Source organism: Rousettus aegyptiacus, unplaced genomic scaffold (genome assembly GCF_014176215.1).
Source record: "Rousettus aegyptiacus isolate mRouAeg1 unplaced genomic scaffold, mRouAeg1.p scaffold_m13_p_10, whole genome shotgun sequence".
Taxonomy (NCBI): Eukaryota; Metazoa; Chordata; class Mammalia; order Chiroptera; family Pteropodidae; genus Rousettus; species Rousettus aegyptiacus.
In genome coordinates, this window is record NW_023416285.1 from 6,169,752 (window position 1) to 6,193,248 (window position 23,497).

The window sequence follows — 23,497 nt, forward strand, 5'->3', positions numbered from 1 at the left end:
TCTCGCTCACTGGAGTTGTTGCGTTTGCCACGTTGGCCCCCGTGTGCTTTTCCAGGGGAGAGTGTGCTGGCTCGCATCCAGCCCTTTAGGGCTCTGTAAGGCTCTTGGCACACACAGATGAATGTGACATTGGCCCAGGCCATGTCACCTGCAGCTGCGTCAAGCGCTGTGTGCCGGTCGCAGGGCTGCAACCTCTAGAGGGAGCTCAAGGCCTGTTTCCGTCTCCCATGGCTGCTGCCCTAGGAAGACGCTCTGATGGATTGAACAGTAAACACGAAAAAGCCGAAAAAGCCGCAGTGCTGGGTGGATGGAAGATTTAGTGAGACGGGGAAAGGGAGGGTTAGGGTTTTTTTGAGGGAGAAGGGCTAGTGGTTCACTCTTTCATCTGTGAATCCAGTGGTGATGGGACAGAGTCGAGGGGTCTGTCTTGCTTGGCAGGTACTTTTCCCCCCCGGAAAACCGATGGGCAGTTTGACGTCCGTGGGAACGGGGTGTGGAGGGGGCCGCTGAGGCCAGCTCTTTTCTAGCTTGGTGGTGACGGTCAGGGAGGCCCCTCTGCTCTGTTCTTCTTCCTCCCTTGAAGTGAGACGGTCTGAGGACCAACGCTCTGGAGCTGAAGCGGTTAAAGGGCCCACCGAAGCGCGAGGTGGGTCCCGCGTGGGAGCAATGCGGGCCCAGAGCCCAAATCAGTGGTCCTCACGGGAATCCCTCAGGCGCCCTGCCCCTGTGCTGCGTAGCCCTCTGGGTATCGCTGCAGCGGGTTGGGGTTCGGAGCCCCGACCCCCACCTCTCGCCCCTTTTAAAACACAGAGGCGTGAGACCGTGGACGAGGGACACGCCACCTCAACCGTTGTATGTGATATTGGGTAAGTTACTTAGCTTTCCAGAAATCTAGTTTCTCCAGCTACAAAATGAGCATAGTAACTGCTCAATGGGCAATTATGAGATTTATAAATAATAATAAAAACGGATAAAAGCAACTAACGTAGCATATAGCACATAGTAAGTGTTCAACAATTTGTAGCTATTATGACAGAAGTCGTCTGGCTACTTAGCAATAATGGCTACCACCAATGAGCACAAAGGAACAGGCAAACTTAAACACTTTGTGTTATCTCGTTCAATCACATCTGCGGCTACTCTAGGCATGTTATCATCATGCCTGGTCTCCAAATAATGAAATCGAAGCTTAGAGAGGCTAAGGAACTTGCCCAGGGTCACACAGCTAGTACCTGTCAGCTCTGGGGTTCGAATGCAAGTTGGTCTGATATGCCACACCATTTCTTTAACTGTTTCTCAAAAACATAACCTTGAGTCAATCAATGGCAAATTCTACGTTCTTGCGATTCTGCGCTACCTGTCAGTGCCTTGAAGGTCCTGGGTGAGTACGTCTGGGCGGGACATGGCCAGCCTCAGCTGCTGTTCAGGATTCGTGCCTCTGGAGTAGGCACTGGCTGTGAAATAACCCTCTCCTCCTCGAATCTGAGGAAGCCGACGTAGCCGAGTGCCACTTTTTAATCAAGGAGACCATCCATCTCCCGTTGTCATTTGATCTCTCCTGAAACAACAGCCACAGATCTCCAGGCAACGCAGACATGCTGTGGACGAAATGAAGGAAGTTGCATCTTTCTCTCATTAATGGGGGGAAAAAAAAAAGAAAAGAAAAGAAAACACGTAGCTTCTGCCTTGAGTGTTTTGGGGATGTGTTATTTTTAGAAAAGAACATTTTGTAATGTGGTTGTTTGATTTCTGAAACAACTTCCTTTAAACATTTTTTAAAGCAAGTTGCTGCCTCAAACGTAGAATAGTTGATGGAGAAATAGCAACCTATCGGCGGAAGTCTGCTGAATCCTCCTGTGTTCCAGTCATGGAGGGAGAGAGAGGGACTGTCAGGCTTTGCCCCTTCTCTTCAGGTGCTTAGAGTCTACTCAGAAAGTTTGTGTAGCTCTGAATGCACAGAGCTCAGAATATAAGAAAGTCTGATCTACTGTAGTTCACAGGAGGCAGAATGACCACAGAGATAAAAATTGTGGAGTTCTGAAGAATGCAGACCTTCACGCATCTGTACATTCGATGAATATGTATCGAACACCTTCTCGGTACGTAGGAAGCACTGAGAAAGGAAAGTTGAATTAGACCTTGATGCTACCCTTGAACAGTTTCTAGTCCAATGGCAGACACAGGATCTGAATTATAAACCAAGCCATGCCAAGAAATACGTAACAGGATTTGTTACTTATGGTCAGTGCTACCTGGAGGAGAGAAGGATCAGAAAGACTTCATGAGGAGGGAATACTTAAGATGGGTATTGAAGGACGGAGAAGTGAGGGCGCGCACAAAGAGAATGTCAGTACGATGTGTCAGTGTGTTGATAGACTTATGTGCAAAACTGGACAGATATCGATGAGCACTTACCTATGCCAGGACGTGGCAGCGAGTATAATGAGACTCTTTCTTTCCATGATGTTTATTTTAGATAATGTTTATTGAAATTAACTAACTAACTAACTAGCTAACTAAAATAGGCGAAGATTTAGTTAAGAACATTTGTGCTCGTTTGGGTTCTGGGAGAAGCAGAAGTAAGGCATAGATCTGAGAGGGACCATGGTGGCCATTATGCTGGAGGTGACTGAGGAAGGTGTCAGACTACAATGCTGGTCTGACTCTGTGCAGGAGAGAGGGAAGGAAGGAAGGAAGGAAGGAAGGAAGGAAGGAAGGAAGGAAGGAAGGAAGGAAGGAAGGAAGGAAAAGAGGGAGGGAGGGAGGTTGAGTAGGAAAAGTCTCAGACTGCCATGTATTCCAAGAAAGTTTAATAAAGCTGACGGTGAGTCCCCAAGCCAAAGTCGCTGGCAGAGGGTCCATGCCTCTCAGGGACACTGCCTTGGTGTCCCTGCCCTGCTCAGGCATTGGCTGGGAACACTCATAGGTGGATTTCAGGGACCCCCAGCTAAGACCCCCAGCATTTGGGAGGGAAACATTCGGATGATCAGGGGTAGATGGTCTTTCTGGGGAGATGACACGTAATCTAAGACCAGAAGGATGAGGAAGAGCCCACTGTGAGAATAGACTGGGGAAGTCATTGTAAGTAAGGGGACATTAAGTGCAAATTCCCTGCGGTGGTGCCCAAGGGTCCCCCAAAAGGCCCGTGTGACTGCAATGTAATCAGAAGAAGGGAAGAGAGGCAGCAGTCGCAGGCAGGATTAGACAACCCAGGGGTTTGTAAATCATTTTGAGGATTTTTATTTTAACTGCAAAGGCAAGCCAGTGGAGAATTTAAGGCGGGCAGTTGTACGATCTGACTTGTATTTTCAGAAGACCTTTCTGCCTGCGATGTGGAGCACGACTTACAGGTTTCAAAGGTGGAAATGAATCAGATAGTGACAGATGATAATTATTTACATAGTCAAGGTGCAGTGACCCGACCTGGGGTTGCAGGGGGATGCTGGTACGGTGACCAAAGGTTTTCGGGGGAGAGGTCATGTGAGCTGAGTCTTAAAGGGGTGGGTTTTTAGGGCGAGTCGTAGAAAGAAGTGACATTTAAGGTGAACTTCACCAGCTCTCCGAAGGAAGGAGAAATCTTATAGCACTTTAAAAAAAATCACTTCTTTAAAACATAGAGCCAAAGCAGTCTTTAATTTAGTGCCTTTTATAGGGCAGAATATAGTTCAGGAGTAACCAAGGACATTCACAGGTGAAAAGTACTTAAATCAAAGAGACAGTATAGTTAAGGAAAGGAGACCAACCATTTCTTTTTTTTATGGCAGAGAACATTAACTGAATACCTCAGAGGCCGAAGGGAAGAGACAAAGAGAACACTGGTCTTTCTTACCAACTTTGCTCTGAGTTTAAGCTGAAGCTGACTGCGCCATTTTGAATTTGTGGGGCCCAGGGGAGGTTGATTTTGCATAGTACTGAAAGCTCGTTTTCCAGAACCCATTCTTTGTTAACAACAACAACAACAACAACAACACCGTCAAGAAAGTAAAACCTACATCTGTGATCACACCATGACTCCGAGGCTAAATCACAGAGCCGAGTCCACAGCTGGTAGGGTCGCTCCCACGACCCCAGGTGGCTTTTCTAGGTTGCCGGTTCTGACGGTCGGACAGCGCCCTCTTCTTTTTTATGCTCCACTGGCTCCACCCGAGGTTTATACTTCTGAAACGGATTCCTAATTGTTTTCCCTGCCCCAGACTGTCATACTGTGCACAGGTCGGGCGAGCGAATGATGGCTTGTTGGTTAAAAGCAGCCTACTGATGTGTTTTATTATTATTATTATTATTATTATTATTATTATTTTGGCTAAAACACCGTTTGGGATAAGATGTCCAAATTGAAAGATCAAGTAATTTTACATAAAAATCCACATCTCCAGGTTCTCACAAACATTCGAACAATCCGTGTCTCCACGAGCCACGTCGGATGACACTGCGCGAAGCTCAACCGTGGCCGTTTCTTTCCATCAGGCATCGGATTTCTTTCCTCCTTTTTCGTTACCTGCCTGAATCTGAGAGGTATTCGAGGTCAAGGCATTGCTTGGCAGACACATTTTCCTAAACCACACATCGGATCCCTTTACACCCTTGTTTTAAAAGCCTTCGCCGGTCTGCTTATCTGTCAGATGAAGGTCAAACTCTCCACCCTGGCATAGAAGGGCCTTCATGACGCGATCTTTTCTGTCCGCCAGTCTCCTTCCCAGCAGCGCCCTCCCCATCAGCCGCCCCGGAAGGCCGTGCCACGTTGCGTTGAACACCCACGTCTTTTGTCCACAGTAATTCTCGCCTTTCGGCTGGAATGCTGCTGCTGCTTCCATGCACCTGCTGATGACATCTAGTCTTTATCCCCGTTCAAATATAAACCCTCTTCTGACTTCTGCTCTTTCATTACCTGCTCCTACTTCCTTAGCACCTCGGATGCACCTCTGTTATGACCCTGACCGGTATCGTCTAGTTAATTCTAGCCCTTCCTCCAGACTGCCCATCCCTTGGCGTTCTGAACCACATTTGCCTTTGAGGGTCTCGTGGAAGATAGGTGAGCGGTGTCCAATGAATGGATGTCCCGAGTTGGAAAGTTTGATCTTCCATTTCCTCATCTGCAAAACGAAATAGCAACACCTACTCTTCTTATGGCAGAACTATTGTGGGGATCGAATGGCATTTTGTCCTTTGTAAAAGCATCTGGAAACTGCAAAGTCATATATGAGTGGATGGAATTTATTTGGAAGTTGCATATTCGTGACCTGCTTGAAATGACTTCACTGTGTGACTTCCGCAGAGAACAGCGACCTGTAAGGTAGGGGGGATTATCGGTCTGATTTTATTGCCAGTTAGCTGAGTGACTTAGGGCAAGGGCTTTTGCCACTCCAGAGCTCCGTTTCCAGAGCTGAGCTTCGGAAATGTTAAGGTCCTTACTCCTTTTCCTTTTCTTCAGTTTTCCTTGGAGTCAGATTCTTCTTGTCCTGAAAGGATGTTATTCTTCCACATTTGGTGTGCTATATTACCCATAATCAAATAATAAATATGCAGTAATTAGTTTTTTCATTAAATATACAAATCAATGACAATAGCTGTTGTGTGGAGCTGATTACTAACATTTTCCTAGCCCGAAATTGTTTTCATTATTTAATCAACATTAACAAATGGAAGCTTCAGGGCTCAGAATTTAAAGATCTCAGCAGCTGTCTCACAGCATCTCACTGTCTCATACAGGCTTCGCTCTATACTCACAGGACGATTTGGTCCTTCTTCCCGTGTATTTCTAAAGTCACCAATGTGATGGATGCATTTGGGGAGAGGAATTGGAAGCGGGGGGAGCGTGGAGGAAATGAGGAGTGTACTCGGAGGAAAAGAAAGCTTTATCCTTTCCTTATTTTCTAAACTGCAGCTAATAAAGTTGATTCACTGGCTGCTGGTTTGAAATGGTGTTTGCTAACGGCCCCTGGTACAGCTCCTCTGTAATGTGCAGTCAAATACCTATGAAAGATGAGAAAACGAGAACTGAGAACGCGGCCTAAACTTCAACTGACAATCAACAAAAAGGCTGGAGCCAGAGGATTTTCGTCTTTGGCTAACTTTAAGGTCAACGGAGATGAAAAGAGGAGCGCATGCCCTGGGCTTGGCCGCGCGCCTGGGGGCTGCTGCTACAGGAAGGAGGCGGGAAGGGCCACCGTCCTTACGTTGTGTATCCCCCAGACTGTGTATTTCCCAATGGATTTTTTTTTTTTTTCTGGCGGAAATACATGTTTACCCAAAGCCTTAGGATGTGACCTTATTTTAAAACAGGGTTTCTGCAGTTATTCGTAAGATAAGGATTCAGATGCAAACATGCTGGATTCTGGTAGGTTCTAAATTCAATTAGAACATTCTTAGAAGGAACAGAAAAGGTCACAGAAGATGGCCGCACAAAGACTGAAGCAGAGATGGGATTGGTGTGGCCGTGAGCCAAGACTTCAGGAGCCACCAGAAGCCAGAAGCAGCGACTGAGATTTCTCCTCTGGAGCCATCGGAGGCACCACGGCTCCTGCTCGACTGTGGACCTCAGGTCTCCACAACTGTGAGAGAACATGGTTCTGTGGTGTTGAGCCACCCAATTCGGGGCAATTTGTTATTGCATCTTTAGGAAACCGACACAGTAAGGAATTCAAGTTTATACCAGGAGTCGGAAATGCAGACACTTAAGATAACAAAAATGAATGAGTGACCCAGGGAGGAGGGAGGAGAACAGAAACGGAGAGAGGAGATGCCTCATGCAAAGACGACCAGTCGTTGGTCTTGTAAGGACACAGACACGGACTTGCCAAAGTTTTCCATGGCAGCTGGAAATACAGATTTCATTTGTACACTCTTATTTTTTTTCAATATTTTTTAGTGTTATTTTTTAAAATAACAGACAGAAGGGACTAGAGGGCTGGAGGAAGGCTGAAAGGGCAGCGATACACAGCCTCCTGAAGTGGAAAAATGAAATCCTTGTACTTTCGATGGGGGAGAGAAGACCGCACTGCAGGACGGGTGAGGAGGAAGCTGCTGGTTATTTCATATTCAGTAACTGTTTTCGTCATTAGAAATCCAGATAGAGCTCGGACAGATTCCATTTCAGTCTCCGAGGCCACGGCTAATAAAGTCTGTTAGAATGTAGAACTTATTTAAGATCTCTGGCCATTCAGCTCGTGGACTTGAAAATTTTGGAAAAGAGTAATTGACCAGAAGGGAGTGAGCTTAAGGAGTATTTACCTCTGAGGTCTTCAGCAAACACTGGGCCCTGACACAGCTTTTATTTAGGGAGGAGGAAACTAGAAAAATATTTTTAAAAATGAGCCCACCAATGACAACGATCACAGTACAGGAACTTTTAACAACGATTATTAGTGATTATCATGAAAACTCAGGGGAAAACTAAGCCCTTGACAAAAATCTGTCACAGAAAACACGTTTTCTTTCTTTTTTCTTTCTTTCTTTTTTTAGAACATTATTTGGCATTCTTAGATGAGATACAAGACATGATAGCCTCTTAAAAATAGGACAGAAGTCATAAAGAAAGAACAATAAAATGACATGTAAAAGGAGCTGAGTGAGGTCAGGAAGAATTTCTAGGAAACTAAAAGTCGAACAGGAATTTCAGCTAGCACAAAGACGCTGTGAAGACAGAATCGAAGTCACGGAAAATTAAATCATGTAATAAGAGACAAATTGTAGAACTTTTGGCGTATTGAACACTTAACTGTCTTTTGCTAGAATTGCATCTATAAAATTTTAAGTGGAAAAAATGCACTGTAACAGGGCTCTTCAGAGAACCAGTAGGATGTGTATGTGTGTGTAGACACACATACGTATGATTTAATGATTTATTATAAGAAATTGTGTCATGTGGTTATAGAGACCGAAAAGTCCCATGACCTGCCACCTGCAAGCTGGAGACCCAGGGAAGCTCGTGGTGTAGTTCTGAAAACTGGCGGTGTAATTCCCAGCCCAGGGCAGGAGAGCGAGGTCATGCCCCCTTTCTCTGTCTTTTTGTTGTATTCAGGTCCTCAACAGGTTGGCTGATGCTCACGCATTTGGGGAGAGATCTGCTTTACTCAGTTTACTCATTCAAATGCTAATCTCACCCAGAAAGATCCTCACAGACTCACCCGGAGACAATGTTTAATAATGAGTGTTTCACGGCCCAGCCGAATCGACACACAAAATTGACCATCACGAATCCGTCTCTTGTCAGCTTGGCACTCATATGCATCTCCTTAAACCATGCTTACTTTCCAAATAAAGACAATAACAAGGTCATAATTCTGCCTGGCAGAACACAAATTGAGTTCAACCAAAAATACAGCTTCTCCAGAGAAAAAAGTCAAGTCCTTGAGTGACGTTTACTCTTCTCCTTGATATTCCGAAACTTAAATACTATGATGTAAAATTAATGATAATTAAATACCAATGAGGAGCCCACGGTGGCCGGGTGGCGGGCTCAGCTTCCGTTTCAGCGGAGTCACCAGTGTCTCCTGGCAGAAGCTGTCCTCCCTCTGGAGCTAGGAGACCTAGGCTAGCAGAGTACAAGATCATGGGAACAGGAAGCCACGATCTTGCTAGTGGGTCCCTAGGGTAATGGGGAGTGGTGCCCCTCCCTTTCCCATCCCTTGATTCCTGGACCCATGAATCTTGGATATGGGACAAACAGCGCCATAGGTTGGATGCTAACTCAGAGCATATACAGACGCCCAGGGAGCCAAGCCCAAGCTCGGAGAAGTACTGTCACTTAGCTGGCATTGCAACTGAGACTTCAAAAGGCCATTCCGCTATTCCATCAGGCCAGCCTGCCTTAGGGTGGTGAGAAGCATGATAAGGCCAGTGACTTCTACAAGCGTGATTCTGTGTCCCTGATTGATGCCCATCTCAGACAATGATTCCTACTATTTTGTTCAAGTGCTTGGTAATTATTGCTAAAATACTAAAATGTTTAAAACGCCTCCGAGAGGATTAATAAACAACAAAAAAATCCATTTCATCTCTATAAAAGTAGAGTTGCGGAGAGTGACATATGACCATTTTCAACACCATAGAACCTGAATAGTGATTTTCTGCATCTTTAAAATTTATTTCAAGAGGCTGAGTTTTTGGAAAGAAATATACCACCCACTGACTGATATTATCCATCATTAAGCCAGTCTTTATTTTATCTTTCTTCTAAGAACTATGAACATGTCTGAGTTCTTTATGCTTAAAAGCAGTACGTATGCCATTATTTCAAGCAAATTAAAATACATAGAAAAAGTGGAAGACATAAATACAAGTAGCTATCTATGGTTATCAGTAGTTATATACTAGATGGTGATTATTTTTATAAAGTCACACAGTGTATTTTATTCTTTCTTTGTACTTTAGAAATTTTCAAACTTTATACAGAATGAAATTTGCTCCCTTAAAATGAAAAGAAAGTAGACACTATTACAAATAACTATGTTTAATTTTAATATATCATAAAATCATAATTACAAACAAGCACATCGATTCAAACTGGAAGAAAATACCCTAAAATATTAACAGTAGTTGTATCTAGATTGTAAAAATAGGGCTGGTTGCTTTCTTTCTTTCTTCATATGCTATAAAGAGCCCTACTATTTTTAATTATGAAAAACAATTAAAAATTTAAATACGAAGAGTGCTTTCCACAAGAATTTTATGATAGCCTCTTGCGTGGTCGGGTTACTGGTGCAATAATCATGAATGACACATGACACCTTATTACAGGAGTTCCCATTCTCGTGAACTACTTTCTGAATCATCCACATAAACAATAAAGAAAGAGAGGAATCATTTCTCGCTGACGGAGAATATCCTTATGATGGGTCCTGTGGTCCATCGGAATTGTTTTGGAACAATATTCGATCCTTTAAACATATCCTAGCAGGAAGCATGGGGAAGTTTAGAAAGCAGGATGAATTTGAATTCCCCTTCACTCCAGGCTTGCCATGTAAACCAGGAGTTACGCTCCCTGGGCCTCGGTTTCCCCATTTCTAAAATGTCAAGGCTAATATTGAACTGGCTGAGTCATTGTGAATCAAATAATGTATGAGAAAGTTCATATCACATGACTGGGCAGGGGTTCCTGATGTCCGGGAATTTCTTCTCTCTTTGCTTTTGTTTGCAGGAAGCAGGGTACCAGATCGCATATGTCCTCAGAGTTTATTTCAAAAACTTTGGGCTTCTTCGGGGTGAGATGAAGACCCACAGAGGGTGTTGAGCCAAAGAGTGATGAGACGGGACTCACGTGTTAACGACATCCATCTGGCAGCTGCTCGTTTAGGACTCTGTGGTGCCATCACTACCGCACGTGTAGGAAGATGTAGGAAGCCCTCCCTTGGCCTCGGCCTCAGGTGAGATCAGATGACGCCGGTCTCGGGACTGCAGGTGGACCATGAACTGGATCTGCAGACTGGTTCAGGAGAGGAAAAGCCTCAGTAGTCGGACACTCACAGCCCCTCAGGAAGAGGTACTTGACTGTGCAGGAAGTCTCTCCTGGGACAATCTGGTTCTGTTTCAAGATGGCAGCCTCCATGCCATCTTGGCTACATTCCAGGGAGCACATCTGGATGCTGCTGACATGAACACATCAGCCAGAGCGGTATCTGGTGGCCTTGAAATGGTCCTCTACTGGAGAATCAAAGGAGGGCCAGCCTTGCCAGGATCTTTGGCCTGAACCTCCAGAAGCCTTCGCTTTCCCATGAGATGGGGCCAGGAAGATTTTATCTATGCTCTATTTTGACCTTGAAGGATCATTGTGGGCAAAGTCTCGCAATTACCGTGGAGTTTTCTTAAAGATAGCCTGAGATTTTTCTGGATCTATTTTTTTAAAATCACCACTTTTATTGGTCATTTTAACACACTTTTCACTTAACTGGGCATTTAATCAAACATTTATTGAATGGCTCCAATGTTCCAGGCACCATGAGAAGGGTAAATGATAAGGAAATTAACTCACATTCCAGTAGGAGACCCAGGTGACCAAATAATAACAGAGCTGTAACGCATTCTTCTACAGCCATACATCTATGATGCTACAGAAGCCCGTAAGAAGAGACATTCAACTTCATCAGGAGAGATTAAAAATGGATTTCCAGAGACTTCTGTCTAACCAAGAGAAAGAGGAAAAGCCTGTCATTTGCAACAACAGGGATGGACCTCGAGGGCGTTATGCTATGTGAATTAAGTCAGACAGAAGAAGACAGATGCTTCATGGTATCACTTAGACTTGGAATCTAAGGAAAAGCCAGGCTCGTGGAAACAGTAAGATAGTGCTGTTCAGGGGCTGGGAGACGGCGTGCAAACCTACAGATTTTCTGAATCAGGTCTGCAGATCTAATGAATAACATGGTGACTATATTTGACGTTTGATAACACTGCATTGTGTAATGAAAAATGTGCTAAGAGAATAGGACTTAAATATTCTCATTAAAATAAAAAAAAATATATATAAAGGGATTTCTGGAGAAATTTAGAAATAGAAGTTTTTTACTTTAGGGAGAATATACGTCTGTCATATTTAAGGGTATTTTTCCCGCTCTCCCATTCTCTCTCCCTCTCCCCTTTGCTTCTTTTCCTGTCTTCCTTCCTTTCACAAATACTTATCGAGTTCCTATGTTAATAATGTGGAAAGCATTTGGGATTGCGAACATGATCCTGCTCTCACAAAGCTTATAGTTGAGAGGAATAGAAAGGTACATTCAAGAAAGTGCAAGAGTATTTCTTTTGGTTCGATTTTGGTATCTGTGTAAGTGAGGCTGTGATATAAAATTCAGAACATTTAGTCAAATTTAAATTTTAGATAAGCAAGGAATTTATTTTTTTGGTATAAGTATGTTTACATATTGCATGGTATATACATACACCAAAAAATTATTAAGTGGGTATCTGTCTTGTCTTTTTCCTTTTTGCGAAGTCTAGCAACCCTACACATCGGAAATGTTAGGAAATGAGGTTAGAAATATGAGCAGGGATAGTAAAATTTTATAAATCATTCTAAGGAGTTTGAATATCTTGCTACCTGTAATAGGGAACAAGAAATCTCTCATCCTAGATTGTCTTTAATCTTATTCAATTGTAATGTGGAAAGAGGAGAAGCTAAAAGAGGTTTTTTTTTTTTTTTTTTTTGTAAAAATAACCATTTTGCGAAAGCCTGTTCATCTCCAATCTCTTTTAGTCTTGCTTGGGATAATCATCATGTCTAAGAATTCAGTGGGCTCTTGACACATACTCCAGGTATTTCTGAGTACCTGTGTGAGTTCCCAGATATTCAAAAGTAAGTGTTCAGTCAACTAATCTCAGATTCTGGTTGAGGGATTCTCTTCTCAGCCCAACGGATTCAAATTTATGCTAATAAATGATGTCGACCTTGAAGGTGAAATCCTCAGCCATCAAGCTTTTATCTTCCGTTATAAAGGAAGTAGAGAAGTCAGAGCTTGCTAAAAACAAGCCATATTTGATTTACTTTAGCAAATGTATAAGAAGCAATTGGAGTTTAAAGGATCAAGACAATGCAGATGGATATTGCTAAGGCATGCTTTTCACCATGCCTTAAAAGTTTGCAATTTCTTAAACATGTTAATGTTTTTCCCTAAAATCTTGTTTGTTAATAATTTATCAAAACCAAGTCTCAGAAAAGTGGAAAAAGATGATGCGCGTGTGTGTGCACGTACACACATATGCACTGAGGCTTTTACATGGATTGCTACAACTATGTAAAGAAAGAAACAATAGTAAACAGCTAGATGATTTAAAACCAGCATAATCTGATGAGGTGAGGGTGATTGAGATGTTTCGTGAGAGAATGCTATTATTAGAACAATAACATTTGAAAAGATTTGGCTCATTACTCTGCAGCAAGCTAGGAGGGGAGCAGGAGGGGGCAGAGCACTGTGTAACAATTTGAGCTAAAACGGTACATTGGCAAAGGGATTAAGATACAGTAGACATGATACCAATAGTCTAATTCTACACCTGGGAAGGAGTGATACAACTCGCCTTTACCAGGAGGGGAAATAGATGGCCTGGCTGAGAGCAGTGGCAAGGTCTTATTTTGTGTGTTTTTTGGGAAAAGGAGATGGGAAAGCAAAGAATTAACATTTGCGGAACTTATACTTTGCATCATCAACTGCAGTAAGAACACACATTGGCTCATCCATCCAGCTCATTAGACTCCTTCAACCAACGACACCCTGTAAGGACAGGTTTTGTCATCTGCACTTCACAGATGAAGACAGGGAGATTTAGAAAATGAAGAAACTTTGTCCTTATCACAAGTTAAGTGACAAAAAAATGAGATTTTGATTTGAATCTTTGTTTCCAAAGTCCATGCTTTTTCTATTTTGCCAAATTTCTGCCTGAAGGTTTTCATTGAGACAATACATCATTTGAGGAAAATTAGGACCACCACTTTTTCTCTTGACAAAGCACTTTGACTTTTTTTTTTTTTTTTTGAATCATTGTTACCATCTTCGGTTTGGAGCAATGGATTAGTGACTTAACCAAGGTCGCAAGTGAGCTAAGACTTGGCCTAATCTGAATGTCTCTCTTTATTGGACAGCAGCCCCATATCCTGCAGCCCATTTTGGATCAGGGCTTCTGATCTACATAGAAACAGTCCTGCAACTTCCAACTAGGTATTGCTGAAAGTCAGTACAAATTGTTCTCAAGTTTATTTAAAGAAGGAAGTTGAATACCACGTCTTATTGATGAAAAATATTGTCATCGATATTAGAAATAACCTACTATGTGTTCTGAATTATGCTTTATGTTTTCATTTATTTTTATGCTTAAATTCATCTATATTTCAAATAGTGGAAACAATTTGTTATGTCTAATACTAATTCAAGGTCATGACATTGGCGTTGTTTATACACGCACACCTTGGAGATAATGTGGGTTCGATTGAAGACTACCACAATAAAGGAGTCACATGAATATTTTGGTTTCCCAGTATATATAAAAGTCATGTTTATACTATATTATGGTCTATTAGGTATGTGATAGTGTTATGTCTATAAAGATGTACATTCCTTAATTAAAAATACTTTATTGCTAAAAAATGCTAAGCATCATCTGAATCTTCAGTGAGTCATAATCTTTTTGCTGCTGGTTACCACAAATCTTCAATTCGTTAAAAAAGAAAATATATGCAAAGTACAGTAAAATGAAGTGCAATAAAATGACATAATGACATATGCTGGCCCAGTCCACACAGCCTGGGGTCAGACCAACCCACCGCCTGCGTTGGTAAACGAAGTTTCACCGGAACACAGCCACCTCTGCCTACCCCTTCAGAGCGCCCTGAGGCCGCTTGTGTGATGCGTAGCAGGGCCAGGTAGTTGTGACAACACAGTACGGCTCAAGAACCTGGACGTGTTTCTTGTCTGCTCCTTTTCCGCGGTTTCTGACTCATGGTTGATGACACCAGGGGACACCTTGGCGCTGCTTTTCTAGTTAGGTTCCGCACTCGACGCGTCACGCAGTCTCTTTCGAGGGAAGCCGTAAAACGCTTATTTGACAGCATCTAAATTTTCTCAGGCATTTTTCAATCACCAAATACTTCTACAGGGTGGCGTTGTTTTTTTTTTTTTTTTTTAAAGAAGGGGAAACATATCTTTAAAACGCTCATCAGAACACTGTGATGTTGTTATTTTTATTTTAGCATGAAAACACATTTAGGCATAAAGGCAACATTTATTTTTAAAAAAAGTCTGGGTGCCTATTGTGATGTCAGGTTCTGAGTGAGGTGATAGGGATGGAAAGGGAGCAGAATCCCTAAAGTAATCAAAACAGTAAGACGCTGGCATAAAAATAGACACGTAGACCAATGGAACAGAATTGAGGGCCCAGAAGTAAATTCCAGTCTACGTGGTCAACTGTTGTTTGACGAGGGAGCCAAGAATATTCACTGGGAAAAGAATGGTCTTTAAAAAAAAAAAAGGGTGCTGGGAAAACTGGATAACCACATGCAGAAAAATGAAATTGGATCCAGATCTTATACCACTCATAAACATGAACTTGAAATGGATTAAAGACTTAAATGTAAGATCTGAAACAGTAAAACTTCTAGAAGAAAACACGGCTTTGGCAGTGACTCTTTTGGATATGAAACTAAAAGCACAAACAAAAAAGGAAAATGTTGGTACTACATCAAACTAAAAAGCTTCTATACAGCAAAAGGAACAATCAACAAAATGAGAAAGCAACCTACAGAACGGGAGAAAATATTTTAAAATTGTATCTCCAATAAGGGGTTAATATCCAAAATATAAAGAGCTCCTACAACTCAATAGCAAAAAAATAAAATAAAATCTGATTTAAAAACGACAGAGGAACCGCATAGACATTCTTCCAAGTAAGACATACAAATGGCCAACAGGAACATGAAAAGGTGCTTAACATCACTAATCAGGAAAATGCAAGTCAAAACCACAATGTGATATCACCTCACACCTCTCAGAAGGGTTTTATTAAGACAAGAGATAACAAGTATTGGCGAGGAACTGGAGAAAATGGAATCATTTTGCACTGTTGATGGAACTGTAAATTAGGATAGCCACTATAAAATACACTATAGAGCTTTCTAAAAAAAAAAAATTAAAAATAGGGATGTGGTTCCATAGTGTAGCAGTTAGCACGTCTGCTTTATACGCAGAAGGTCCTGGGTTCGCGCCCCAGGGGAGCCATGGGCTGTGGGCTATGGCCATGTCACCCTGAACAAACTCGATGTCTGATCTCGGAAGCTATGCAGAATTGGGCCTGGTTAGTACTTGGATGGGAGACCACCTAGGAAGACCAGGTGCTGTAGTCATAAATAATAATAATAATAATAATAATAATAATAATAATGATTATAATATTAAAAATAGAACTTCCGTATGATCTAGCAATCCTACTCTCAGTATATACCCAAAGGATATGAAAACAGGATCTCAAGGTTATCAGCTCTTGTGTTCATTGCAGAATTATTTGCAATAGCCAAGACGTGGAATCAACCTGTGTCTGTCAACAGATGTATAATAAAGAAGGTGTGGTTTGTATACACATGTATACACACACACACAGATACACAATGGGTTATTATTCAGCCGTGAGAAAGAATATCCTGCCATTTGTGACAACACAGACGAAACTCGAGGGCATTATTCTAAGTGCAATACGTAAAACAGAAAGACAAATGCTCTATGATATCACTTATATGTTGAATATAAAACACATGCTTATAGAAGAAGAGAGCAGAATGGCGATTAATAGGGGCTGAGAGAGAAATAGGGAGATATTTGTCAAAGGGTACAAACTTCCAGTTTTAAGAAGAACAAGTTCTGGGACTCTAATGTACAGTATGGCAGTATGTACTTGATACATTGTATACTGAAAGTTGTTAAGAGAACCACAGATCTTAAACTGACGTGATGCAGGTGTTTAGCTAACATACGGTGGTGATCATTTTGCAATATATAAGTGTATCGAATCAACATAATGGACGCCTTAAAATTATACAATGTTATATGCCAATTATCTCAATATACCTGGAAAAAAATCAATCTCTAGCCTTGGAAAACTCACTCATCTGGTTTACACAACTTGCCCTGAGTCTATGCTTAATGAGTAACAGTGTCAGCTCTTCAACTCAGATCTGAATGGTTCCAAAACTCTCTTTACATTAAACTTGGGGTTTCCAAAATGAGAAACGTGTGGCCCTACCCCACAAAGCGTAAGCCAAGAATACACAAAGATGCAGAATTACTTGGCCTCGATATTTACTAGACAGTATATAGTTTTAAACAAATTTTTATGTTAAAATAAGCCTGGCTATTTTAAGAAGGAGAATGCAAATTTCAAATGAATATTTTAGATAACACAAAAGACTTCAAATAAATCAAAGTTTGCAGTGCTCTAGCTCCTATGGGGTGAAATATTCTCTCTGGAATACTCTTACAGTAAGAAGAAAAGAGGACAAGGAATAAGTCTTTGGGAGAAAAATGCACAAAGGGAAACCTCATCGTAGCTAAGATTTAAACTAAAAGAAGAAAGAGAGAAAGAGTTTGAAGAGAAGAGAGCCCTCAGATGCAAACTTGAAAATGACTTTCACAGTGTCAACCTGCCGCTGAGTCGCCTAATTAAGACATCTGCTAAGAGTTACAAATTGATGGTGGTCTCACTGTCACACCATTTTAATTGACATGCTGTGATTTTGTTCCAGATTAACTTCATAAGTGGTCCTCCTAATAGAAAGATCACTTAAATTAAAAGTGGGCTGTAAATGGGGATTTGTGATGTTAATAGGCCAGTATAACCTCTGTGTCATTTACATACTTTTTCATTTTTCCCAGTGCACATTTGCATATATAGGAGGATGTCCCTGAAGGCTTGCAGGGACAGCATTAGTATGGTAATGAGCATGCAACTGGCGCACTGTCCAAAGAGTCGTTTCTTTGACCTCCCCTCAGCACTAACTTCGGAGCTGCCTTTGAATCTCCACTGTTAGTAACATAAAACCCATGTTCTGAGAAAAAAAAAAAACAAAACATGAGTCTGGCCTATTTATCCAGATGCAAGAAATGTTTGAGACTGAATGGAGTCGAAGCATACAGCCTTTATAATGTTTGAAAAGTTGCTTAGCCCTTGAACAATTCAGTACCTCAGTGGTGCTTAAAAAAAACAAAACTAAAAATATTGGCTCCTTGCGGCATGCCTGCCAGTCCGGGGAGGCTCGAGCAGAGGCTGGTCCAACAGGGCTCACAACAGAGGCTTCAGGGAAAAGGCACTAAAATTGGAGCCTGCACATCAGAGTCCAGCCGCGGGTCTGCCACTGAACAATCCTCATGCCACTGAGTCTTAGTCCTGCTTGTATACATTCTGGACAGAAACGTATATGTTTGCGATGAAGACTGAGATAACGAAAAAGCCCTTGTCTGTAAAGTTTAATAACTGAGGGCAAAATGTAGCCAAAGCAAAGCAGGGGACAATGAACTCTTTCGTTTTCCTTTACTGGTTTTGGGGCTGTCCTCAGTGCTGGGACCTTACGTGGAGGAATGACAGGAGCAGTGAGATGTCAGTATGTATTTGGAACAGCTTAGCTGAGCAGTGAGATGTCAGTATGTATTTGGAACAGCTTAGCTGAGCAGATCAAGTTTAACAATGTAACCGAAGCTGTTCTTCGACCTTCCACGTTGCCGCAGCAGCATATTTCATCACGGCTGGTTTGAAGTACCTGAGAAGCTTAGGCGGTGTGTTGCTCTCTCTGGGTACAGTGGTGACAGGCAGGGTGCTGCTTTTGTACGGTTTCATTAGCCATCATGTCTTCCTTGAAAGAGAACGAACTCTTTCTTCCATCCTCTCCACAGTAATCGGACTTCCTTCTTCATCACCTGACTTTAGTTCCCATCTTCCGCTCACCATATCACATGTTCAAGCCACTCGCACTGATCTACCCCCACCGGAGCCGGCTCTGAGAGAGTGAGGTTTGTGTAGCATCGTTCCTCCTTTTCTGTAGTTTATCTTTCAGCAGCAGCTCAGTTTGTTCTGGGTGAAGGATTGCAGATCCACATTCGGCGATTCCCTTAGACCAGGAAGTGAAGCGGGGGCACAGGAAAGCAGCCCTGCTGCGCCTCGCCATCCGGAAGGCCCTCCGTAGAGGCTTCATGGGACAGCAGCAGCATTTCAGAAAACTGGCACCCTGAAGACCGGCGCTGGGCCACGGCGGGCAGACCCTGCGGGGGCTCGTCTCTGCCAGCATCTTCCCCACGGACTGTGGGAAGGAGGCGCCGGAGCGATTCCAGAATTCCAGATGTGCGCAGAGAGCAGAGGGATGGCAGGGGCAGGAAGAACGGCCGGGGGACAGAGTGTCACCAGAACACCGTCAGGACAGCTCTGGACTATACAGGAAACATTTTTGTGTCCCACAAGTGATAATACATTTGAGAATTTTAGAGGGCTGCAGGGAGGTGTAAGATCTTGCAAGTGTTCAATTTTTTTATTGTAACAGATCATGATGGTTCTATTTGTGTGTGTGTGTGTGTGTGTGTGTGTGTGTGTGTGTGTGTCCAGCATGCTTTCCTATCCCGTATCTTCTGATTCCTTCGGGGACCCCAAATCTGCGTGGGTCTGATAGCGTATAGAGATCATCCTGCTCTTATTCTCAGCCGAATAATTTTGACGTGATCGTGGGAGGGGGTGAGCTCAGCATTTACCTACTCTGCCATCTTGACCGGACCTCAATACTTATCATCAAGTTCCCGTCCAGCGAGTGACAGTGTCCAGTCCACTGTCCTGTATAGGGCTTTCCACTTTGGAGACCTGTTAAATCAGTGTTAAAAAGATTTGGGAGAAAAAAAAAGACTGAGAAACCACGTGATATCACGGAAGAAATATTGGACTTTTCAGTTAGAGGCTGAGATTGAAGTAAACATTTGACCACCCCCCCCCCTCCGCCCCACATTGGGGTACTTCCTTTATTGCGCTGGGCCTTAGTTTTTTCAATATGGAAATTGGGATGAGAACAGTAACAACTCCTACAACTCTATGGTTTTCACGTAGATTATTGATGTGTAGTCGATGGTGCATTCTGGCCAGCGCTGACGGCAACTCATGGGTCCTCCATGAGCGCAGTTTTGCTTGTGGACGAGTTCAAAACGTCGTCGATGGCCATCAGAGGACACTGAGGCATTACCTTAGCGCCCTCTGCCATTCCAGAGCAGACGCGAAGCTTGTCGGGACTCAGAAGGGAGGAGAAAGGTTGTTCCTTTCTTCGTCGATTTGAGCGTGTGTATGTGTATGCATGCATAAGTGGTGTGTGTTTGTGTTTACGTGCATGTGTATATGTATGTATGTGTGTATACGCATGTGTATGCGCATTTATGTGTACGTATGTGTCAGTGTCTGTGTGTGTCTGTGTGCGGGGCGCATTTTGGAAGGCAGTTTCAGGGTCATCGCAGGCTTTCAGGTTTAATATCCGGGTGCCGTTTGGACTACTTTCTTCCTGGGAACTTCCTGGAATCTTGTAGAGTCACCCCAGGCAAGAAGGAACAGGAACCAGATGCACGAGACTGCATCCAAAAGAGAAACTCAAGAGTGACTCTGATCTCAAGAGCACGAGCAAAGGACTGAGGACATTACCTTCCAGGCACTCGTAGTTCTCTGGGGCCAGAAACGATTTTGAGATTCAGGGTACACTCTTGGGTCAAAGAGCCTCACACATTTTATTATCGCCACCATTGTATTAATACCCAGGAGCTACCAGGTCAATGAGAAACTTCTAGACACTTTGTGTTAACATATTTAATCTTTTCAATGGCACACAAAACCCCCAGATATTACTAATATTCATTCGTTCATTCATTCATTCATTTATTTTTAGGCAAGGCAACCCTTGGTTGACCTCACAGATTGCAAGGACCTCATCAGCTTACAATCCTTTATTTTTATTTTTTATTCTTTATTTGTATTTATTTACGCCTACAGCACCTGGTCTTCCTAGGTGGTCTCCCATCCAAGTGCTAACCAGGCCTGACCCTGCTTAGCTTCCGAGATCATCCGATGGGATCAGGCTTGTTCGGGGTGGCGTGGCCGTGGACTTATTCATATTCTAATATCCGGAAGAGAAAGGACAGTCTCGCGACGTTAGGGGATGTGCTGGGGCGCACGGCGAAAGCGAGGCTGATGTCTGAGGGACGGCAGTGTGGCGGCTCCTTCCCCACGGACGGCCGCCCCAGACGCAGGTGTTTGCATGCTGCGGGGTAACCAGTGGACCGTGGCCCCCTGTGCTACTCCATCTCAGGTGGATCTGCGCGACAGTCACACCTGGAGGAAGCCGAGGGCTGAAGTGTTGCTTCTCCTTTTTTCTTCGCTAGATGAAGAAAGGAGGGAGTTGGGCTTAGAGAGTAGCTGCACTGCCAAGCGGTGTGTGGGGGGGGGGGGGGGCGCAGGGGGGGACAGCGGCTCAGAGCCCTGGAACCAGAGTGCGGGGACATTCATTTTCGGGCTCTGCTGGAGCTTGGCTACCGGCTTTGCCAGGCCCGGGAGATGTGTCAATGAGCCATTTACGTGACCCTTTGCAAAGTTAAGCCTATTATGTGGCCCTTCATGCTGGCTTTTCAAACAGCCCTTGACAGACTCAGTAGGAATAAAATAATGAATGTTCACATGCTGGGTGCCTTCTTAAAAATGAAAAGTTGGTCTGAGAAACTTCCCAGTCCAGAAGTAGTGGGTTTGGCACCGAGGCACACTAAGTATTAAAGGTAATGGTGCGTGTCGTGTTCGTACCGTAAACGGGATTTCTCTGAGCATGGGGAGGCCTTGCCACCCACCAGCACGGGGTAGGAGGCGTCAGTTAAAACGCGGGGCTGGCCTGGGCGGGGTCCCACGGTCTCCCACCAGGAGCCAGGAGCCAGGAGCCCCTTAGCTGAGACTCGCTTGTTCGGAGGATGTCAAGAGGCCAGCCTCCCGAGGAAGATGCTGAGAGGGGGAGTCACACAAGGGGCAGTGTGTGACGAGATGGGGGTCCGACTCATGGGACTGAAGTCAAACCTCGTCTTGCAGTGAGTCCCGTGGCCCTCAACCTGGGGCGATTTTACTTCTCCCGGGGGACTTTTGGAAGTGTCCTTACTTACAGAACCTGTCTTGAGAGCAGCAGCTGAGGCATGAGGAGAAAGACCGAGACCGTTGGTGGCGTATCGGTTCCTTAGCTGGGGCCTGAGTCCTACAGTGTCCAGATCCTAGCTCTGCCACTTACTGGCTGCGTCTTTTCTTTTCCAGCCTTATCAAGATATAGTTTACGTATAACATGGTGTGAAGTTAAGATGTACTATGGGTTGTTTTGCAAAATATATTTTGCAAAATGATTACCACCAAAGCATTTGCTAAGGCCTGCATCATGTCACATAGTTACCATTTCTCTTTTCTTTCTTGATAGGGAGGGGCGGCGTGGAGGGAGTGGGAGGGCTGAGGGTAGGGAGGGCGGGAGGGGGGAGGGGAGATGAGAGAAGGGCGGGAAGGAAGCATTGAAGGACGTTGCCTTCAGTATGGACTTCCTTCCTTCCTTCCTTCCCTCCCTCCTCTCCCTCCCTCCCTCCCTCCCTCCCTCCTTATCTTTCTTTTTGTAATGATGATGTGGTAGGATGTCTTTCTCAAGGCTGAATAATATCCTATTGTGTATCTGTACCACATCTCCTTTATCCATTCATCAGTCGATGGACACAGGTCGTTTCTATACCTTGGCTGTTGCGAATAGTGCTGCAGTAGATATGGGAGTGCAGATATCTCTTTAAGAACATTTTTTTTCTTTTCCTTTGGACATATACCCAGAAGTTGGATTGATGAATCATATGGTAGTTCTATTTTTAATTTTTTGAGGAACCTCCATATCGTTTTCCATAGCGGCTGCACCAATTTACCTTTTCACAAGCAGTGCTCAAGGGTGACCCTTTATCCACCTCCTTGCCAACACGTTATCTCTTGGCTTTTTGACGATAACCATCCTAACAGGTGTGAGCTGATATCTCATTGTGATTTTGATTTTCATGTCCCCGATGATTAGTGATGTTGAGCATCTTTTCATGTACCTATTGGCCATTTGTCTGTTGTCTTTAAAAAAATGTTTGATCAGATTTTCTGCTTATTTTTAATTGGATTGTTTGCTTTTTTGCTATTGAGTGTGTTAAAGCACCTCTCTTTTCCTAACCTGTACCCTGGGCATAATAATTCCTACCTCATGAATTTGTTTTGAGGATTAAATAAGATAATAAATATAAAGAATCTAGGAAGGCTTATAATTAAAAAAGACAGTAACTAGCATTAGTCTGATTGCTATTTACTCTGTAGGCAAGCCAGAATGTCTGGGACAGAGGAGAGACAAGTTTCATTAGCTCCCAGAAGAGGCCTGGAGAACCCAAGAGAGACATGAGGTCATGGGCTCGTGAGGGTGATGGGCCCTCTGTGGTCTGTGATGTTCAGTAGTAAGAAATAAAGATCACCAAACAGTGATCCCAAAGTTGAATGGATTCAGTTGCATGTCGAGGGAGAGACAATCACTTAGGGGGGTCAGTTATGCAGGTCTCCCGGAGCAGAAATAGAAAGTGTTGGATGCACCAAACAAACAAACAAAAAACAAAAACAAAAACAAAAACAAAACCCCCAAAAACAGAGGAAGCACACTGCACAAGGCCCTGTTTCTGAGTCAGCGCTCTGGTCGGCTCTGGACTGGGGGCTCCGCGTTGTGGTCAGGGGTCCTCGTGCCGGGCATGTCCAGCGTGGACTCTGGACAACTCCAGCTGCCAGTGCAGTTGACGCTGCTTGTGGCAGTGCCCGAAGCTTCGGAAGCCCATCGTGGAACACACCCTTCGCACAACCGCTTGTGTCGTCTGAGCTCCCTGGGAGGCAGATTCCAAAGCGGCGTCTGGCGAGCAGGGTGTGTGCACAGGTGTGTTTCTGGGCTCCAGGTCTGCAGACGAGGACGGGGAAGGAGCGGGCAGAGGCAGAGGTGGTT

The 23,497-nt window shown here is 43.7% G+C and overlaps 2 pseudogenes; one reads left to right on the plus strand and one right to left on the minus strand.

The window, feature by feature from the left end:
* Window positions 1-15,707: 15,707 nt before the first annotated feature.
* Window positions 15,708-15,823, plus strand: LOC118609277 (annotated as a pseudogene).
* Window positions 15,824-20,466: 4,643 nt separating this feature from the next.
* Window positions 20,467-20,588, minus strand: LOC118609109 (annotated as a pseudogene).
* Between the last annotated feature and the right edge of the window lie 2,909 nt (window positions 20,589-23,497).